The sequence below is a fragment of the Camellia sinensis genome, chromosome 8 (assembly GCF_055761805.1).
Source record: "Camellia sinensis isolate YWXY chromosome 8, ASM5576180v1, whole genome shotgun sequence".
NCBI classification, from domain to species: Eukaryota; Viridiplantae; Streptophyta; class Magnoliopsida; order Ericales; family Theaceae; genus Camellia; species Camellia sinensis.
In genome coordinates this window covers 125,576,509-125,594,408 of record NC_138968.1, presented here as the reverse complement: position 1 = coordinate 125,594,408, position 17,900 = coordinate 125,576,509, and positions in this window count along the sequence as shown.

Sequence of the window (17,900 nt, the reverse complement as noted above, 5' to 3'; positions counted from 1 at the left end):
CTAGAACTAGGGGCAAGACGGTTGGACGTCATTGGGGACTCGAACCTTGTTGTGTCTCAGGCGAAAGGAGACTGGAAAGTCAAAGAGGAAAGGATGATAATTTACCACCAAACCTTGGATTTGTTAATTCCTCGATTTGAGAAGCTAAATTTCACCCACCTAGTAAGAGAAAACAACAGGTTCGCAGATTCACTAGCAACTCTATCTTCCATGATAGACATCCCGTCCGGAGTCCGGATGCGTCCAGTCATTATTGACCAGAAGTTTGCGCCAGCGTACGAATCAATTTCTGTCATAGATGAGGCTCAGGACGACCACCCCTGGTATTACGACATTTGGAACTTCTTGGAAAAGGAGGCGTACCCACCAGGGGCAAATGCCAAGGATAAAAGGGCGATCAGAAGAATGGCTGTTCAGTTCATCATCTGCGGGGGTAAGCTGTACAAGAGAGGTCATCTGGGGATGCATAAGCTCTGTGTAGAAGCTGAAGAATCGAAGCGCCTGATGGAGGCCATCCATGGAGGGGAGTGCGGCGCACACATGAATGGAGTAATGCTGGCCAGGAAGATCCTCAGACAGGGCTACTACTGGTCTACAATGGAAGAGGATTGTATCGGTTTTGTTCGGCGATGCCACAAATGCCAGATCCATGCGAACCGCATGAACATCCCGCCGTCAAAGCTGTATAACATGACTTCGCCATGGCCATTTTCGGTTTGGGGAATTGATGTGATCGGGGCTGTTACTCCGAAGGGATCAAACGGGCATGAGTTCATCCTGGTAGCGATAGATTATTTCACGAAATGGGTCGAGGCCCAATCATATGCGGTGTTGAAAGCGTCGCATGTTGCAAAGTTCATCAGAAACAACATCATCTGTCGCTACGGGGTTCCAAACGAAATTATTTCGGATAATGGTTCCCATTTTAAGAAGGAAGTAATTGACTTGTTGGAGAAGTATAATGTGGCTTTTCATAAGTCATCCACATACCGGCCGCAAACCAATGGAGCAGTGGAGGCCGCCAACAAGAACATCAAGCATATACTATGGAAGATGGTGGAAACCTACCGGGATTGGCCAGATAAGTTGCCATTTGCTCTGTGGGGCTACAGGACTTCAATTAGAACTTCTACCGGGGCGACTCCGTATTCATTAGTCTATGGGATGGAGGCCGTTCTACCTATTGAAATTGAGGTTCCGTCGTTACGAGTATTGGCCGAGTGTCAAATAGCCGAAGCAGATTGGCAGCAGAGCAGGTTCGAGGAACTCATGCTCTTTGATGAGAGAAGACTGAGAGCACTGTACCACGTTCAAAGTTATCAGCGCAGAATAGTCCGGGCTTTCAACAAGAAGGTTAAGTCCCGGAATCTAAAGGAAGGAGATCTGGTGCTCAAGGACAACCGAGCCCCCATCCACGACCCGAGGGGCAAGTTCAGACCTAATTGGACTGGTCCTTACATCATCAAAGCTATCTGGTCAGGTGGAGCTGTGGTTCTGATGGACCTAGATGGTCTGGAGTTCTCCCAACCGATCAACATGGACAAGTTGAAGAAATATTACCCTTGAGAGGCTCGCTAGGCCGAAAACCCGGAAGGGCGGCCTAGGCAAAAGTTAGAGCACAAAAAAATTAAAAAATATAAAAACTGAGCTCGCAAGGCTGAAAACCCGCAAAGGGCGGCTTTGGCAAAAGTTAGAGCGCAAAAGGAAAGTGAAAACACTCGAGTGAACCTTAGCCTGAACTACATAAGGCTTGATTCCCATCTTTGGGATACGTAGGCAACTTCATCTTGGAGTTCAGCCATAACTTTTTCCCCGATCAACTTTGTCCATTTGGTCGTCTCGGCCATCTTTGTTTGATCAGCATTCAAGAGTTCGGTTATGATCTCCGGTGCAGTGTTCTTCAGACTATGGGCAACTTTCCAGTTGCAGGGATCCAGGGTTGTGCACCTCAGTGACAGATTTCAGGCGTGTCCAGTTCTGATCCACAATGAAAATGTCTTTGAAAAGTTTTAATAAAGATGACTTTGTTCAAATAAATCTTTTTACAACTTTGACCATTTTTGGACCAAAGCGGAAAATTTTCAGTACCACAACTTTCAATTTCATTGATTTCAAAACAGAGTTCTCCTGCTTTTGCATACAATCAAAGTTGCTTTTTTATTACATTCATAAAGAAAACTTAAAAGTACTAATAAAGCAATAAATCTGGGGCATAGTCAAGTCAGGTGCTCCTGCGCCCCCTCCCCGAGCTGGTCGAAGCCTCTGATGCCAAGATGGGCCCGATCTGTGCCTCCTCATTAAGCCAATCCAAGCACTCATCAGACAAAGTGCAACTGAAAGTAGGAGCGGGGGCCAGGAGTTCTCTCATCCCCCACGCGGTGGCCTGCCAAGTAAGCTGTGCGCCTCGGGCTGGAAATGCAGCAGGATACTCTATCCCCTCTGGCGGGCAGGTCTGATCATGGCCAAATTGACGTCGAATCCGGAATGGGAAGTAGAATACACAGTGAGTAAGACCAACCAATTGAATCCCAGTCTGCCGGGGCATATTGTAACTCATTGCTGGAAGGCTCAGCCAAGGGCACCGCCAAGCAATACGGTCTGCAGACAAGCAGCACATCCAAGCGAACCACCATCCCTCATCCAGGGCATTGACTAGACGGTGCCGGAAGAAGTAGCCGCGAGCTGAATATGCTGGGCAAGAGTCCACAACCTGCAGCTTGTCCATTAACCACACCTGGGAAGGGATGAAAAAAATGAGAGAATAAAGAATAGAGAGATGTGCGAGGAGAGAAAAGTGAGAATAGGGTTTCGTGAGAAAAGACCGAGCTTGAGGGCCGAGTGATGTGAGCAATGCATATATGTGAGATTGGGTGGGAAACATTACCTGTAGTAGTAGTGGACTCCCTGCTAATCTGGCCATCTCGCGACGATAAAAGGCGTCCAAGCCCATCAACGTCTCAGCCAGGGTCATGGCAATACAGCTCTTGCCCTCCTTCAAGCCTTGGGCGACCTCGGTTAGTCGGACCCTGGATCCTCCGGAGCCTGAGATAAATAGAAAATGAGATAGCATGCACAAACAGAGGGCGTGTCGCCGGAAGCCTTGCCAGTGATGATCGTTGCGATCGTCGGCATCAGAAAACCGATCGATCAAACTCGGAATATCCAGCATTTCGTCACAAATCAGCGACCGAGCGTCACGCATACTGAGTCCACACATTCGCCCTAAGGATTGGGCATAGCCGAAGTTAAGTTGGGGCAGGAGCTCCTCATCGTGCTCGGACTCCATTAAGGCTCGAAAATCCTCGAAGGTAGGACATATCTCTTGCCCAGCGAAGCTAAAGACATGCGTCACCGGGTTCCAAAACCTTGCCGCGGCATGGAGAAACGGGAGGTGCAATGGGGTACGACCCAGAGTGAATAGTGCATTAAGGCCGAAACCCCGGAAATTCACTTTTTCCGAGCCATCCAAGCTAGCAATCCAAGCTGTGAGATTTTGAGCAAGAAACTCTTTCATTAGAGCAAATCAGTGTGAAAGTGAGAAAAACCACGAAGCTGGGATCTTTTGTAGGAGATAAGGTTGAGTGGAGGACAGGTGTCAACATTCTGCTGATCCCCCCATTAAGTGCCGACCGGCCAAACTGTTTGCCGACCGACCATTATGTTTTGCCGACCGAGCCAACTTTTGGCCGATGGCCATTCCCCTCGGCCGGTGGCCTCTACCCCTGGCCGGTGGGCTCCCTCCTGGTTCCCTGAGCTGTTTATGCTAGGAATTGGGGAACTTCACCACCTCCCATCCCTCCTCGGCGATCGATTCTTGCGGGGGCACACCTGTCCGATTGACAAGTTATTGTGCATTTGCTTATCGAGTTGTATTTCACTCTCTCTGAGCTCTTGATTTGTTTATCGAGTTGTACTCACGCTTGTTTGGTTATATCGTGTCTTTGTTTTGCTTATCGAGTTGTAAGTTGGTTCACTACCTGATTATTACGACGCGAATTTTCAATGTTCAAAATAAGTTCGATTTCGTTCACATTGTGGTGTGAGACCCTGCGATGCGACACATAGAAAGTTTACAAATGCAACATCTTTTGAACAAAATGGTTGTTTCATTCCCATCACGTGTTTTGCAAAAACGTGTAATTTTGAGAAAATAAAACCTGCCCGAGGCAGTGCAATGTGCTTAGACTACTAGTAAAAAGGAAAGTAAAGCATAGAATGGCAGTGTAGCAAAGTATCAGAATTGATACCAGTGAAACTCCCCTTTGCGGTCAACGCACCTTCCGCACCTCTGTTCGGGTCAACCGCATCGTTTGACGCCTTCACAATGCGGGAAAGCACATCTTTGAAGCGAGAACCTTCGAGTTGACCTCAGGCCATAACTTCTCCGAGCAATGCTCGATGCGTGCGAAGAATGTCCCGTCCCGTATCCTTTTCATGCCTTGTGGGTTCCACAAATTGTTTCAATTATGCTGTGTAACAATACATTTCCTTACTTGCGTAGACCGCATGTTTATTACATCACCTGCGTAGACCGCATGTTTGTAATCATTTCATTACTTGCGTAGACCGCATGTTTATTACATCACCTGCGTAGACCGCATGTTTGTAATCATTTCATTACTTGCGTAGACCGCATGATAATTACATCACCTGCGTAGACCGCATGTTTGTAATCAATTTCATTACTTGCGTAGACCGCATGATAATTACATTACCTGCGTAGACCGCATGTTTTGATTGCGTAGACCGCATGATTATTTAATTTCATTACCTGTGTAGACCGCATGTTTTGATTGCGTAGACCGCATGATTATTTAATTTCATTACCTGCGTAGACCGCATGTTTTGATTGCGTAGACCGCATGATTATTCAATTTCGTTACCTGCGTAGACCGCATGTTTTGATTGCGTAGACCGCATAATTATCTAATTTAATTACCTGCGTAGACCGCATGTCTTGATTGCGTAGACCGCATTATTGTTCAATTTCTTTACCTGCGTAGACCGCATGTATTGCTTGCGTAGACCGCATAATTGTTCAAATTTCATTACCTGCGTAGACCGCATGTTCTGATTGCGTAGACCGCATTATTAATTCATTACCTGCGTAGACCGCATGTTTTGATTGCGTAGACCGCATATTCGTTAATTTCTTTACTTGCGTAGACCACATGCTCGTTATCAATTTCATTACCTGCGTAGACCGCACGTTTTGATTGCGTAGACCGCATATTCGTTAATTTCATTACTTGCGTAGACCGCATGCTTATGATCAATTTCGTTGCCTGCGTAGACCGCATGCTTCACTTACATGTTTGTATTTTCACAACATTGTTATGCTTCCCACTTGCTTTGCGCTGTCACGCATTTCGAGTACACTACTATGTATGTTGTTAACAAATATTACACCTGTTAAGTTTGTTTTCTTTGCAGGCACGATATTGTATGTACGGTTCATTTGAGGCTGGTGCAACCAGACGAACCGAACAGGTATTGTATCCTCCGAGTGAGACGTATCGAGAATTACATAATTCTCTTACATCCTTTCTGCATTGTAGTGTAGTTTGGTGTGTGCTAGCTTAAAATTGTCGCATGTATGCTTCATTACAGCTTTCTTTGCATGATCATAAGTTATGCTCGGCTTCGTGCATCGTCTTGCATTTTGCCCCTGCCTCCGGGCGCATACCTTGTTTGTCTTGCATGTTTGTCTAAGTCTTCGGCCTTGTCAAAAATGGGTCGTCTCTGGGCTTTGACATTCACTCCCGTCATTGTTATGACTTTCGAGTTCTGTCAAAGAGGGGCAACTGTAGACACCCCATTTTTGACCGTCCTCAAGACTTGGACGTCACCGTTTGAACACTCGGTGATCATCCATGTTTGTGTTCGTTTAGAGTTCCCGGAGGTCTCGGCTACGCGCCTTGCTTCAGGATCTCCGAACTCGACCGTTTAGTGTCTGGTTTTGCACCAAACACTTGTGTTTTGCCTTGGAGGGGCAGGGAATGCCTTGTGAGGCATCCCCACACACCACCGGCAGCAGCTAGAGGTCACCGGCTGGCTTTTTGATGCCATCGGCACTTTTTATTGCCGGTCGGCACTGTTTGTTGCCGGTCGACACTGTTGGTTGCCGGTCGGCACTAAATTTTGTCAAAATGACATTTTTGGGCAGCCGACCACTGTTCATCCACTTTATGGAGATATTTTGTGCCAGCTGTGATAGCTGGCACCAACTCTGCCTTATGGAGGGATGTCCCTCTAAGCAAGCTTGTTGTATAAGCTTTGCAAGAGGGACCTCTATAAGAGGAAGGCTCTCCTCTTGGCTCTAGGTTAGAAAGTTTAGAGGCAAAAACCAGAGCTTCCATAGACAGATACACCCTATCTCTATATTTCCCTCTCTCTCTCCCTTTGTGTGTGTTTCTTGGCCTAAAAGTGTGATTTTACCTTACTTTTGCACCATTACACACACTATTACACCTTGCTCCGAGATTGAGGGACTTGGGGGGTTGATTCTTGAGTTTTTGGACTGATTTTGATCAAAAGAAGAGGGCTGGACCATTTGTTCTTCAAAGGATCTTCAAGGGTGAGCACTTTACTTTAGATTCCCCAAACTTGCAATAGTTTTTTACCTATCTTGCTTGCTGATCTAGCTTTTGTGCATAACATAAAAAAGGCTTACATTTGCATGCTTTAGAACTTTCATTAAGGTTGTTTTGTGGTTTAAGTGCAAACTCACCTTATTAGGCCTTGTTTGGCCCCTTTTTGTACCATCTTTGTTAAGCTTTGGTCACTCTTGTGTCTTGGCCTTCTCATCACTGAAATCCAGTGGATTTTCAGTGGTGAAGAAGGGATTTTGAAGTCTTGCATAGGGGAGGGACACCCCTCTCCCTTGGTCCCTCTTTTGTCCTCATTTTTGGCTTAATATGGTAGCATGTATGCTCAGTTGTTTATGACTACTTTTCAGAGTTTTTTTGGGTGTTTTGGATCATGTTATACCTCTGTCCTATGTTGGGTTTGTTGCCCTTTTACATGAATAACACACTTGCTTTGAAATCCCATTATTTGGTTTAAAGAGTGCCATGTTGTAACACATCATTTGAGCATGATTTTGGTTCGGCACTAAGAAGTTTTTAGCATTGTTTTTCCATGCTTAAAGTCTGTTGGTTATCAATTTGGTCATGTTTGACATGTTTGTTATGGTTGCTATGCATTTTGGCTTGTGAGCCCTCAAGTGTATGAGCCATAAGTATGCCTTAGTTGGTCTACTTTGATGAGTTGAAGTTGTTTGCCATGTCATTTCAGTCCCCAAATCATGCTTGTATGCTTGCATTTGTGACCTCTCCCATGCCTTGAGGGTGTGCCCTTTTATGCCTAAATATGAGCCTTAGTGTGCGCATCTCTTTGGAGCCATCTTTAGTTGCCATATTAGGAGGTTTTTGGAGTCCTATTTTGCCTGTAAAAATTCTGTTTCTTACTTGTCTAAATCATGCTATGATTGGTCATGTTATGGGAGTGAGGTACCTCCCTTTTGTGCCTTAACCTTAGGACCATTAGTTTACTTGTTAGCATGAGTTTTGGTCTTCCATTTAGACACCTTTTGGCCACTGTTTTGGGGTGGATCAAGGTCTGTCCCGTTACGGTTCAAGGCCCCATTGCATGCTTGTTTCATGTTTGTTGCATGGTGGCTTCATTAAGCCTTGTAGTATGTTAATCCCATTGCCAAATTGGTCCATGTTTGCATCATATTTGCACCTTGCATGCTTAGCCTTGTATATTTGTCATGGTAATTGTGTGACATTTGCCATACTTTGCATATTTGGTATCATGTTGCATTTGAGTCATGTTTGCATAACATGCATTGCATTGCTTGGTTTGGGGTGTCAAATCAAGTGTGAGTGTTAAGGGGTGTTCATACTATAAGTGATGAAACACGCCTTAACTCTCGGTCACCGGGGCCTTTGACTTCGACATGATAAGGCCTTGGCTCTCATTTGTGTGTCGCATGCATCTTTACATCAAGTGGCAAACTTGATCCCTTGGGCTATCATGCACCATTGATGGCTCGAGGATCGAGGGTCACGCTTCCTTGAGTTCAAAGCAATGATAGGAAGCATGACCATGCTCACATATGCCTGAAACCCCATGCCATGCACTGTCTGTTCTCTGTTTGCTGTCAAAACTATCTTCTGCAGGAAGTTTCTGCCGACCGGCAGAATTCAGTGCCGGCCGGCAATCTTTGAATGGCCGGTAAATCAAAGCACTGCCGGTGGAAATTCTGGGATGCCGGTAGGGATTCTGTCTAGCCGGTGGTGCTCTGCAACATACAAGGAACCTGTTCTGGAGTTTTGGCAATTTTCAGAGAGACGGGGCAGTACAAACAGAGGTGGCAGGGGTACAGTACGGGTTTTTCAGGCGAGCCGAGTTCCAAGCATGCATCATTTGCGCATCCCGAGGCAGAGGCTGCGGCCCCCCTTTCCTTTCTTTTGCATTCTTCCTTTTAATTAATTAAAATTTCTGTAATAATTTTATTTGCTTATCATTCGGACAGTAATATTTATTTGGCCCCTCCAAGCGAGGGCAAATCTGTAATAAGTGTGGGTGAGTGTGTGCGTGTCTTCCAATCCCCACTTCTTTCTTCCCTTTTATTTACCTGCTTACGATGGTAGATTAGGGCACGTCTAATTTAGCATACCTTATGCTATGCATGCGTTCATTCATGCATTTGTATTGCATGCATTAGGCTCGGTACATCACGCTAACTGCATTTGTACTTCAACTCACAAATTGAATATGTGATAGTTGATCGCATTTCACATGCCATGTTTAGGTTAGCCGAGCCTATCTAGATTGCATTTTTGCATGTGATGCATTAGTCATTCTTAACATGAACTAGGACATGCATGTTTGCTAACTAGGTTACTGTTTTGGCACGGAGTACGATGTAAGTATTTACGTTTTAGCATCCCGCATGCGTGTGAGTGTTGCCATGACAGTATGCTTGCCATGCGGCTAAATGCTTATATGATAAACTGTTTGAATGCCTGTGGGTGAAGGTTGGATTGTTTGAGTTGAAAAAACTCATTGAAATCCGTGTTTTAGTCTACTTGCGGGTAGCAAATTCCAAAGCACTTTTCAAAGCAAACGGATATGCAATGCTTATTTCCAAATTAGGCAATCTAGTCTATACTTGTTTGCTGTGCGCATAACATAGTAATTCTAGGCTAATAACCGGAATAAGAACACATAAAGTTTTCAAAAACGGATATCACGGTTAGTAGAGGACAGTCTTCGGACCGGGCGAAAGGGGGTACTCATAGCTGACCTTCCCCGATCGTACCCAAGCTCCCGAGCCGAGACAACTCCGGTGATGACGGACATGTGGCCTTCGGCACCGAGTCAGGGTTTCCTAAATTTTCCCATTTAAAAAATATTTAGGTGGCGACTCTGTATCTGGCAAAGCAGTCCATGTTTGGCACTACTTTTTCAAAAATCTGTTTCTCAAAACGATTTGCCAGATTTGGACTCTTTGGTTCAAGATTAAGAACCGTGACACAAAATCGAGTCCGAACTGTAGCGGGGTCCCACGCGGACTGGTTACACTTAATTTCATTGATTTCAATACAAAGTTCTCCAATTCCCGATATAAATCAAAGTTACTTTTATTACATTCAAAAAACTTGAAAAGACAGATCAAAGTAATAAACTAGGGGCATAGATGAGTTAGGTGCTCCTACGTCCCCCGCTCGTGCTTGTGGAAGCTTCTAATGCCAAAGTGGGCCCGGTTTGTGCCTCATCCTTGAGGCAAGCCAGGCATTCGCCAGAAAGGGTGCAACTGAAACTAGGGACAAGGGCCAAAAGCTCTCTTGTCCTCTAAGCAGTGAAGTACCTAGCCAAATGCGAACCTCAGATGGGGAATAAAACTAGGTACTCTACCCCCTCCTCTAGGTGAGTCTGATCATGCCCAAATTGACGTTTGAACCGGAAAGGAAAGTAGAATACACAGTGAGTAAGGCTGATCAACTGAATTCCAGGTTGTCGAGTCATGCTGTAGCTCATTTCAGTCAGGTTAAGCTAGGGGCAACACCAAGCAATGTCAATAGCAGACCTATTTGACATCCAGTGGCACTACCATCCCTCGTTGGGGAAATCCACTAGCTGTTGGCAGAAGAAGTATGTTCGAGCTATGTATGCAGGCCAAGAGTCCATTACCTTCAGTTTGTCCATTAGCCACACTTGGGAAGGGATGGAAGAAAAGAAAGATATATGTTGAGAGAAAAGTGAGAAAAGGGCTTTGAGAGAAATACAGAGCATAGGTGCTGAGTGATGTGAGAAATACATATGAGAAAGGGTAGGAAACATTACTTGAAAAAGTAATGGACTTCTTACGAATTTGCTAGTCCCTCGCCGATGAAAGGCGTCTAAACCCATCAAAGTCTCGGCCAATGTCAAGCCAATGCAACTCTTGCCTTCTTTCAAACATGTGGCCACTTTAATTAGCCAAATGCTAGACCCGCCAAAACTAGAGGCAAGAAGGAAATGAGCCAGCATACATAAGCAAAGGGCGTGTTGCCCCGCCAAAGAAGGTTGCCTCGGTTATCGACGTCAGAAAATCGATGAATCCTGCTGGGAATATCTAGCTCTCTGTTGTGAACCAAAGATCGAGTCTTATGTAGAGTGAGCCCACACATCCATCCCAAAGCTTGGATGTAGCCGAAATGGATTTGAGGTATGATTCTCTCAACGTGCCAGGATTCCATTAGCACCTAAAATTCTTTAATTGTCGAGCATATCTCTTGTCCCCCGAAGCTAAAGACATGTGTAATTGGATTCCAACATCTAGCCACAGCATGAAAGAACGGAAAACAAAGCGGAGAACGACTCAGTTGGAAAAGTACATTTATGTCGAAACCCCAGAAATTCACCTTTTCTGAGCTGTCTAAAGTCGCAGTCCAATCTAAGAGTTTTTAGGCAAAAAATGGATCCATTTGTGAAGAATTTGCAACTGAAATGAAGAAATCACAAAGCTTAACCTTTTGTAGAAGATAAGGAAGTGAGTGGAAGCCAGGTGTCAACAATTTGGAGGTGCTTTACATTGATGGCCGGTAGGTAGCCGGCAAGCTGCATTGGTGGCTGGCAAGAGACATTGGTGGCCGGCAGGCCACCTCTCATGGTCAGCATATGGACGACAACCTCTATTTGTGGTCGGGCAGTCTCTTACTCTGACCTGCTGTCCACTTGTGTGTTGGACAGTGCTGGAAGCATGTATTTTGTTTTGTTCTTTGTTTGTTTTAAGGTCTTGTTTTGAGTCCATTTGGTTTTAGTAAGTTTGTTGAGTTGTGTTTGAGTCATTTTGTTTATCGAGTTGTTGTTGTTTTGTTTATCGAGTTTTATGTTGCTTTTTGTATTTTAGTTATTGGTCGGTTCATCACCCGATTAAGATTTTGTTTCAATCAAGAGTGTTATCTTGGCTAATTTGATTCCATGTCCATTTCATGCAAATATGGTGCTCATGATGCAAAATACAACACTTTTTCATAAAAACTGCTTTTATTTTGATCATGGTTTTCACAAAAGAGGGGTACAAGTTTTAACAAAAAATAAAACTTGTCTGAAGCTATACAATGTGCTAATGCTAACAACAAAAAGAAACTAACAAAAAATACAATTAATCAGAGCCGGTCGCCTCAGGTTCGAGAGGCCCTTTTCGTCCTCTTCCTTGGAGGAGAGGACTCTGGGGCACTATCTCCGGCAACGCTGTTGTCTGAAGCAGACTTTGAGCCAGTACCAGAACTGGCATCATCTCCACTCTCTGCCCCGGAACCCTTCTCAGTATTATCGCCTCTACTCTCGGAACTTGAGCCGACGTCATCGTTTCCACTCTCAGATGACTCTGAATGTTGACTCACTGCCTCCTCAGAGTCACTCATCTCAGCATTATCATCACTCAGAATGGGCTCTAAGGGGCTGCTCTCATCTCGGGTGCCATAACTCTGCCTCGGTCGCGTGCTGGAGCCTGTCTCTTTTCCCTCCCTACTGCTGGAGGAGGTGTTGCTGGTGCAGGCGTTGCAGCTGCCACTAGTGCCATCGGTAAGGGTGGGATCTGAAAAGACAGTTGTCACATATCAGCTACAGTATGTGTATCAAATGTAAGCATAGTATACAGAATGAATGTATGCAGAAATCAGATACAGTGTATGCATACAATGTGTGAGTGTAGTGTGTCAGATTCAGTGTATTAGTGTAGTTTGGGAAGTTTTCAGTTGAAATGTCAGTGTCAGTGTGTCGACGGAAATTTGATGCCTAGAGTACAAACTGAAGAACTTACTGGGATGCCATGGAGACCAAGCAGTGTCTCCCTCCTTTATACCATCCCCATCAACGAGGCTATCAGCTCGAGAGCACCTCCTGTGTACTCGATGGATGCCTGCAAATGTACTTGAATGATCAGTGTTTGCAGTAAACATATCTGAATTGAAATGTGGAGTGCAAAACGTAAAGTGTGGTTCATACCTGAGTCGGGCCTTTAACCTTGACAAGCTCATGCCCAGCCGTTGTAGGCTCAATCGGGACCTGGTAAGCCTCCCCGGTATGCCGCCAGTATGTCAGTGTGGTAGGAAGCTCTAGCCAACTGGTCCTCTGCCTCGCTTGGGAAACCCCTCTACCACGGGCACTGGTCGCCCTAGTCGCCCGGGTCACTCTAGGTACCTCTCGCACAGTAGGAACTCTCGTCTCCTCACCTCCACGAACACCGGTCAGGGGCGGCATCAAATGTGTCTAGATGAAGGCCGCATAGTCACCTTGTACTTGGAAGTAGTCGGCATCTAGGCCCACCATAAAATGGATGACCTCTTCAACAGATAGGCCATCTGCTGATTACATGGACTCTAGCGGAGCCATCGAAATGATCGGGTCTGGCAGGCTTACAATCTAGCGCATGAACCGGTAGACTGGGTCCTCGAGTAGAATACAGTAGTGGGAAGTGGCCCAGGCCCCGGCATACTGATCCTGAATCCCCGCTGGCATTATGGCCCATGGCTGCCATATGATCTACAAATAGATGTTATACGGATGATTAGTTGTTGTCAGTTGCTAAATATGTGAATAAGAATAGTTTTAAAGAAAAAATGACTATGTTTCGGGTTGCCTCATGATCAGCCACCGTGTCAAAGTAATGTTGGAAAAATGTGAAGGGCTCGCGATTCCTATGGTGGAGCCGGCCGTCATATCTCTCCAAGTAGGGGACTGCCAATGGAAGCTCCTCTACAGGCTATGGGGCGAGAGTCAGAAAGTATGCATAGATCCATAGCTGTGGTGAAAATGCAGTGATATGTGATCAATGCTGTATGAGTAGATGTAGAAAGTGCAAAGCAGAAAGCACAGGTGTTGAACAGATGTAAAGTAGAAAATGTAAAGCAAAAAATATAAAGCAGAAAATGTAAAGTGCTAAAAGGGAATTGAGATGCGTACCTCCCAAGCTCACCAGTAGCCTCCGATCAAGTATCCTCTCAGACGGGAGGTCGAGCTCATGTAGCCATATAATGTGACGAGGCTAGCTCTGCCCCAATCATAAAAACGAACTCAAGAAAGGGTCACCCGGGCACTGAGCAAATGTAGGCCTATGGTGTTCCACCTGTTTGAAAATAAGGTGGTACAGAAGACGAACATCAGAAAGCCCCTGGCGTACTACTCTGTCTCCTCTATTATCTTGGGCTCGGTCCCTCTGAATCGCTCGACAAACCAGGTGTATCAAACCATGCCTGTCCAATATATAGGTGAATGTGCTCCCAATAGCTTGAACTAGGCCACCTCTCACTCCTCCATGTCTGTATCGAAAGGGATTGGATCGCCCTCTACGTCTAAGCCGATGATCATGGCAAAGTCATAGGAAGTCATCGCCATCTCCCATGTGATGGAAAAGTGGAAGGGGTCGGTGATGTCCCACCATCTCTTCATAAGCGCTCTTAGGAGAGGACGGCTCGCGATGACCTGAGTCAGGCTAGAGCAGAATAGGCCGAAGCCAACCTCGTTTATGATATCGTGAACTCCAGCGGGGAGCTAGTTGTACCAGTCTCAGGCGGTCGTTGCATCATACCCTCTAAAGGCGCGAGACTCACCCTGTGGCAGAGAATAGATGCAACAGATAAAAAACAGATGCAACAGATAAAGTAGTGATGATAGTGTGGTCGAATAAAAGGTAATGCAAGAAATATAAGTAAAGAAAGGCAGAAATGAATGAAAATAGAGTTCATACCTCAACGGCAATGGCTGACAGGTGAGAAGCCGGCTTCCTCAGCAGGAGGTCCTCCGGTGCACCGCAAACAAACTCAGTAAAGCGTCTAATACCTTCGGCAAGCAAGATATGTGTCTAAGGATGATACCTCTCCGGATCGAAAGGTCGAGCCCTTAGCGATAGCGGCTTTGGCTCGGCCTCAGGCTCGAGCTTTGCCTCCAGGTCACCCTCAAGGTCAGCTGCTGGCTCTACTACCTTAGGAACAGGTGAAACTACTAGGGGAGTCTCTGGAGGAGCCCCGTCATATGGTACATCATCCGCCATCTGAAAATGGGTGTGAAGTATGTGAAAAAGTGAAGAAAAATAAAGAAAAGGGTAAACTTTGAAAAAGTCAACCCTAGGAGAGAGAAAATGAAAGAAAAAGCCAAAGCCAAGAAAAGTGCACAGAACTCGAGAGAAACTCAAGGGGAACAAGCCTGGAATGGTGAAAATGAAGGAAAAGGCGTCAAAATCAAATTTCAATCAGTTCAAAATGGAGGAAACAAAGAGGGTTTAGTGAATCAACTTCGCGTGGGGCGTTGGAAAATACTTACAAAGCGCGGATCTAGAGAGAAGGACCACCTAGAGAGAGAGGGGGAGTAATTTCAGCCTTGGAGAAGTGAGGAAATGAAGTGTTGAGGTGTATATTTAAAGACCCAAGCCAAAAGGTCAAAAATGACCTCGAGCTGCCATCGTTGGCCGGCAGGTGGCCGGCAAGGCTCACTAGTGGTAGGCACATGGCCGGTGGCATCCTCTTGTGGCCGACAGGTGGCCAGCGGTCTCCCTTGGGGTCTTGATGCTATTTTGTATCCGTCGTTTCTAGGAAGGGTTGGGATGGTTTACAGTTTGGTTTAGATTGTCTCTACAGACGCTTAAAACTGTGTTTTCGGTGCACGATGTTCGTCACTTGTCAATATGAATGAGATGTATCCTTTAAACATATTGTAACTCTTCCGAGAGGTAAATCGAAAGTTGTTACTGAATTTGTTTTGTCAAATTATGCTTTTGTACCTTGTATAGAATATGCATTTCTCTATTGTTGCATAGAATATGCATTTCACGTTGTTGCATGATGGATTTCACGTTGTTGCATAGAATATGTATTTCACGTTGTTGCGTAGAATATGCATTTCGCTTCCTTGCGTAGAATATGCATTTCACATATGTTGTTACATAAGATATGCATTTCACATATACGCTACATGTGCGTCTAGCATCCATTATGACTCACATATAGAACATGCTTCCGCTTTTGTTTCTCGCATGGAAGGTTGTTTGTCTTGCATAGAATATGTATTCTTATTGTATCGCACTTGTTCACTTTGTGCATCTATCGCACTTGTTCATTTTGTGCATCTATCGCACTTGTTAAGTTTCTTTCTTACACAGGCAAACGATATTGTATGTACGGTTTATTCAGAGGAGTTCTAGATGAAGTTATTTGTCTCTCGGTAAGAAAAACTTGTTCATTTTGTGCATCTATCGCACTTGTTAAGTTTCTTTCCTACACAGGCAAACGATATTGTATACATGGTTCATTCAGAGGAGTTCTGGATGAAGTTATTTGTCTCTCAGTAAGAGAAACTTGTTCATTTTGTGCATCTATCGCACTTGTTCACTTTGTGCATCTATTGCACTTGTTCACTTTGTGCATCTATTGCACTTGTTCATTTTGTTCATCTATCGCACACATTCACTTTCGTGCATCTATCGTATACCCCTCTATTTTACCTCGGGACGTACGAAGTACACGTTCAAGTGGTTTTTTCTCAGGAAGCGTGAAATGCGGCCCTGGGCGGGATTTACCTCGGGACGTACGAAGTACACGCCCGAGTGGTTGTTTCTCAGGACACGTGAAATGCGGCCCTGAGCGGGTTTTACCTCAAGACGTACGAAGTACGTGCCCGAGTGGTTCTTTCTTAGGACACGTGAAACGCGGTCCTGGGTGAGTTTTATGTCGGGACGTACGAAGTACGTGCCTGAGTGGTTGTTTCTCAAGACGCATGAAATGTGGCCTAGGGCGGGTTTTACCTCGGGACGTGCAAAGCACGTGCTCGAGTGGTTGTTTGGGATGATCGGCCTTTTTTTTCTCTTTGTTCTTTCTTTCCTTCGCTTCGCTCTCTTTTATTCTGGTTGAATTGAAGTGTCCGGAAAGGGTTTCCAAATTTTTTTTTATTTCGGTGTTGAATTTTTGTTTGTCCCGGAGGGTGCACGGGTGAGTTCAGGGTGCCGGGGTTGAAGTTGAAACTTTGGGCTGCTGGGCCAGGACAGCACATGCGGGGCCCTAGGCCACACGTGCGGAATTGTACCGCGCGAGCGGTGGGAGGGGCCGCACGAGCGGCCAAGTTTGACACCCAGAAATTTCGATTCTGTCTAGAGTGCACGAGCGGAGAAAATAGGCCGCACGAGCGGCCAAACGGGCAGCCCGAGCTCTGTTTTTATATAATGTTTTGGTCCGAATTTATATCATCTCCAACTCATTTTCCTCTCATCCAAAACCTAATTTCTCTCCTCCTTCTCTCCAGAAAACACCTCAATCACCCAAAACTCTTTGATTCTTGTGATTCTTGGAGCAAGACCATCAACATTTTCCCTCAAATCTTGAAGATCCAAGGCTAGGGCTTCACTTGGTGGGTAGAAATCAAAGCTCTCTGATCCATCTAAGCTAGGGTTCTCTTCTCCATCTTCTCAAAGGCTTTGAGGTAGGGATTTCTTGAGTTACATATACTAGTTGTGTTATTTGGGTGTTGATTTTAAAAGTGCTCTTGAAGTTTTGTGTTGATTATAGTTGTTGTCCAAATGTAGAGATTTTTCTTGAATGTGGGTTTGTATCTCAACTATTTTACAACTTCTTGAGAGTTTTTCCCTCTATTAAACTTGTGAAAGATGATTTTGATGGGGTTTCTCTTAGGGGATGAGAAAAACTTGTTTTTAAAATGAAAACCCTAGAAATTTGGGGGTTTTAGTAAAATGGAAAAATGTCTTTGAAATTCTATATTTTCTCATATTAAAAGGATGAATGAGAGTGAGTTTCATCAATGTTTTACAAAAGGGAAAAATTTACTTGATATATGAGAATGAGGTGTTAAATTAATATTTTGCTAATACTTGAATAAGCATGGTTGTGGTGTGATTAATTGTTGAAAACCATAGGTGGTGGAAAAATTGTAAACATTGGGGATTTTATTTGAAATATGTCACTTGTAGTATTGAAGAGACTAATTGGTTATGGTATATGAAATGAGAATTGTGACGATGTGTTGATGACACATGTTAATCTTGTGGATGAACTTTGAAAAGAAAATATGAGAATGTGAATGTTGACATTGTTGTAGAGATATGCAAAAATGGAGAAATGTTATGAGGTATGGAAAGGATTATTGCATTGCATATTACTTCATTTATCATTGTGCATCTTGAATCCAAATTGAAGAGATTTACATCATGAAGAAAGGATAATGTTATTGTAATGAGAACTAACGGAAATGTTAATGGGGTAAATACGGTGGTAAGTCCAGATAGGGGGTGTAGATGAATTTGATAAGTTGGCCTGAGTGTCCAGGGTGAAAGACCCGAAAGCCGCGCGGATAGGTGTCGAGCCTTCCAGTTAGCACAGGTAAAAATGATGGTTAGGTAG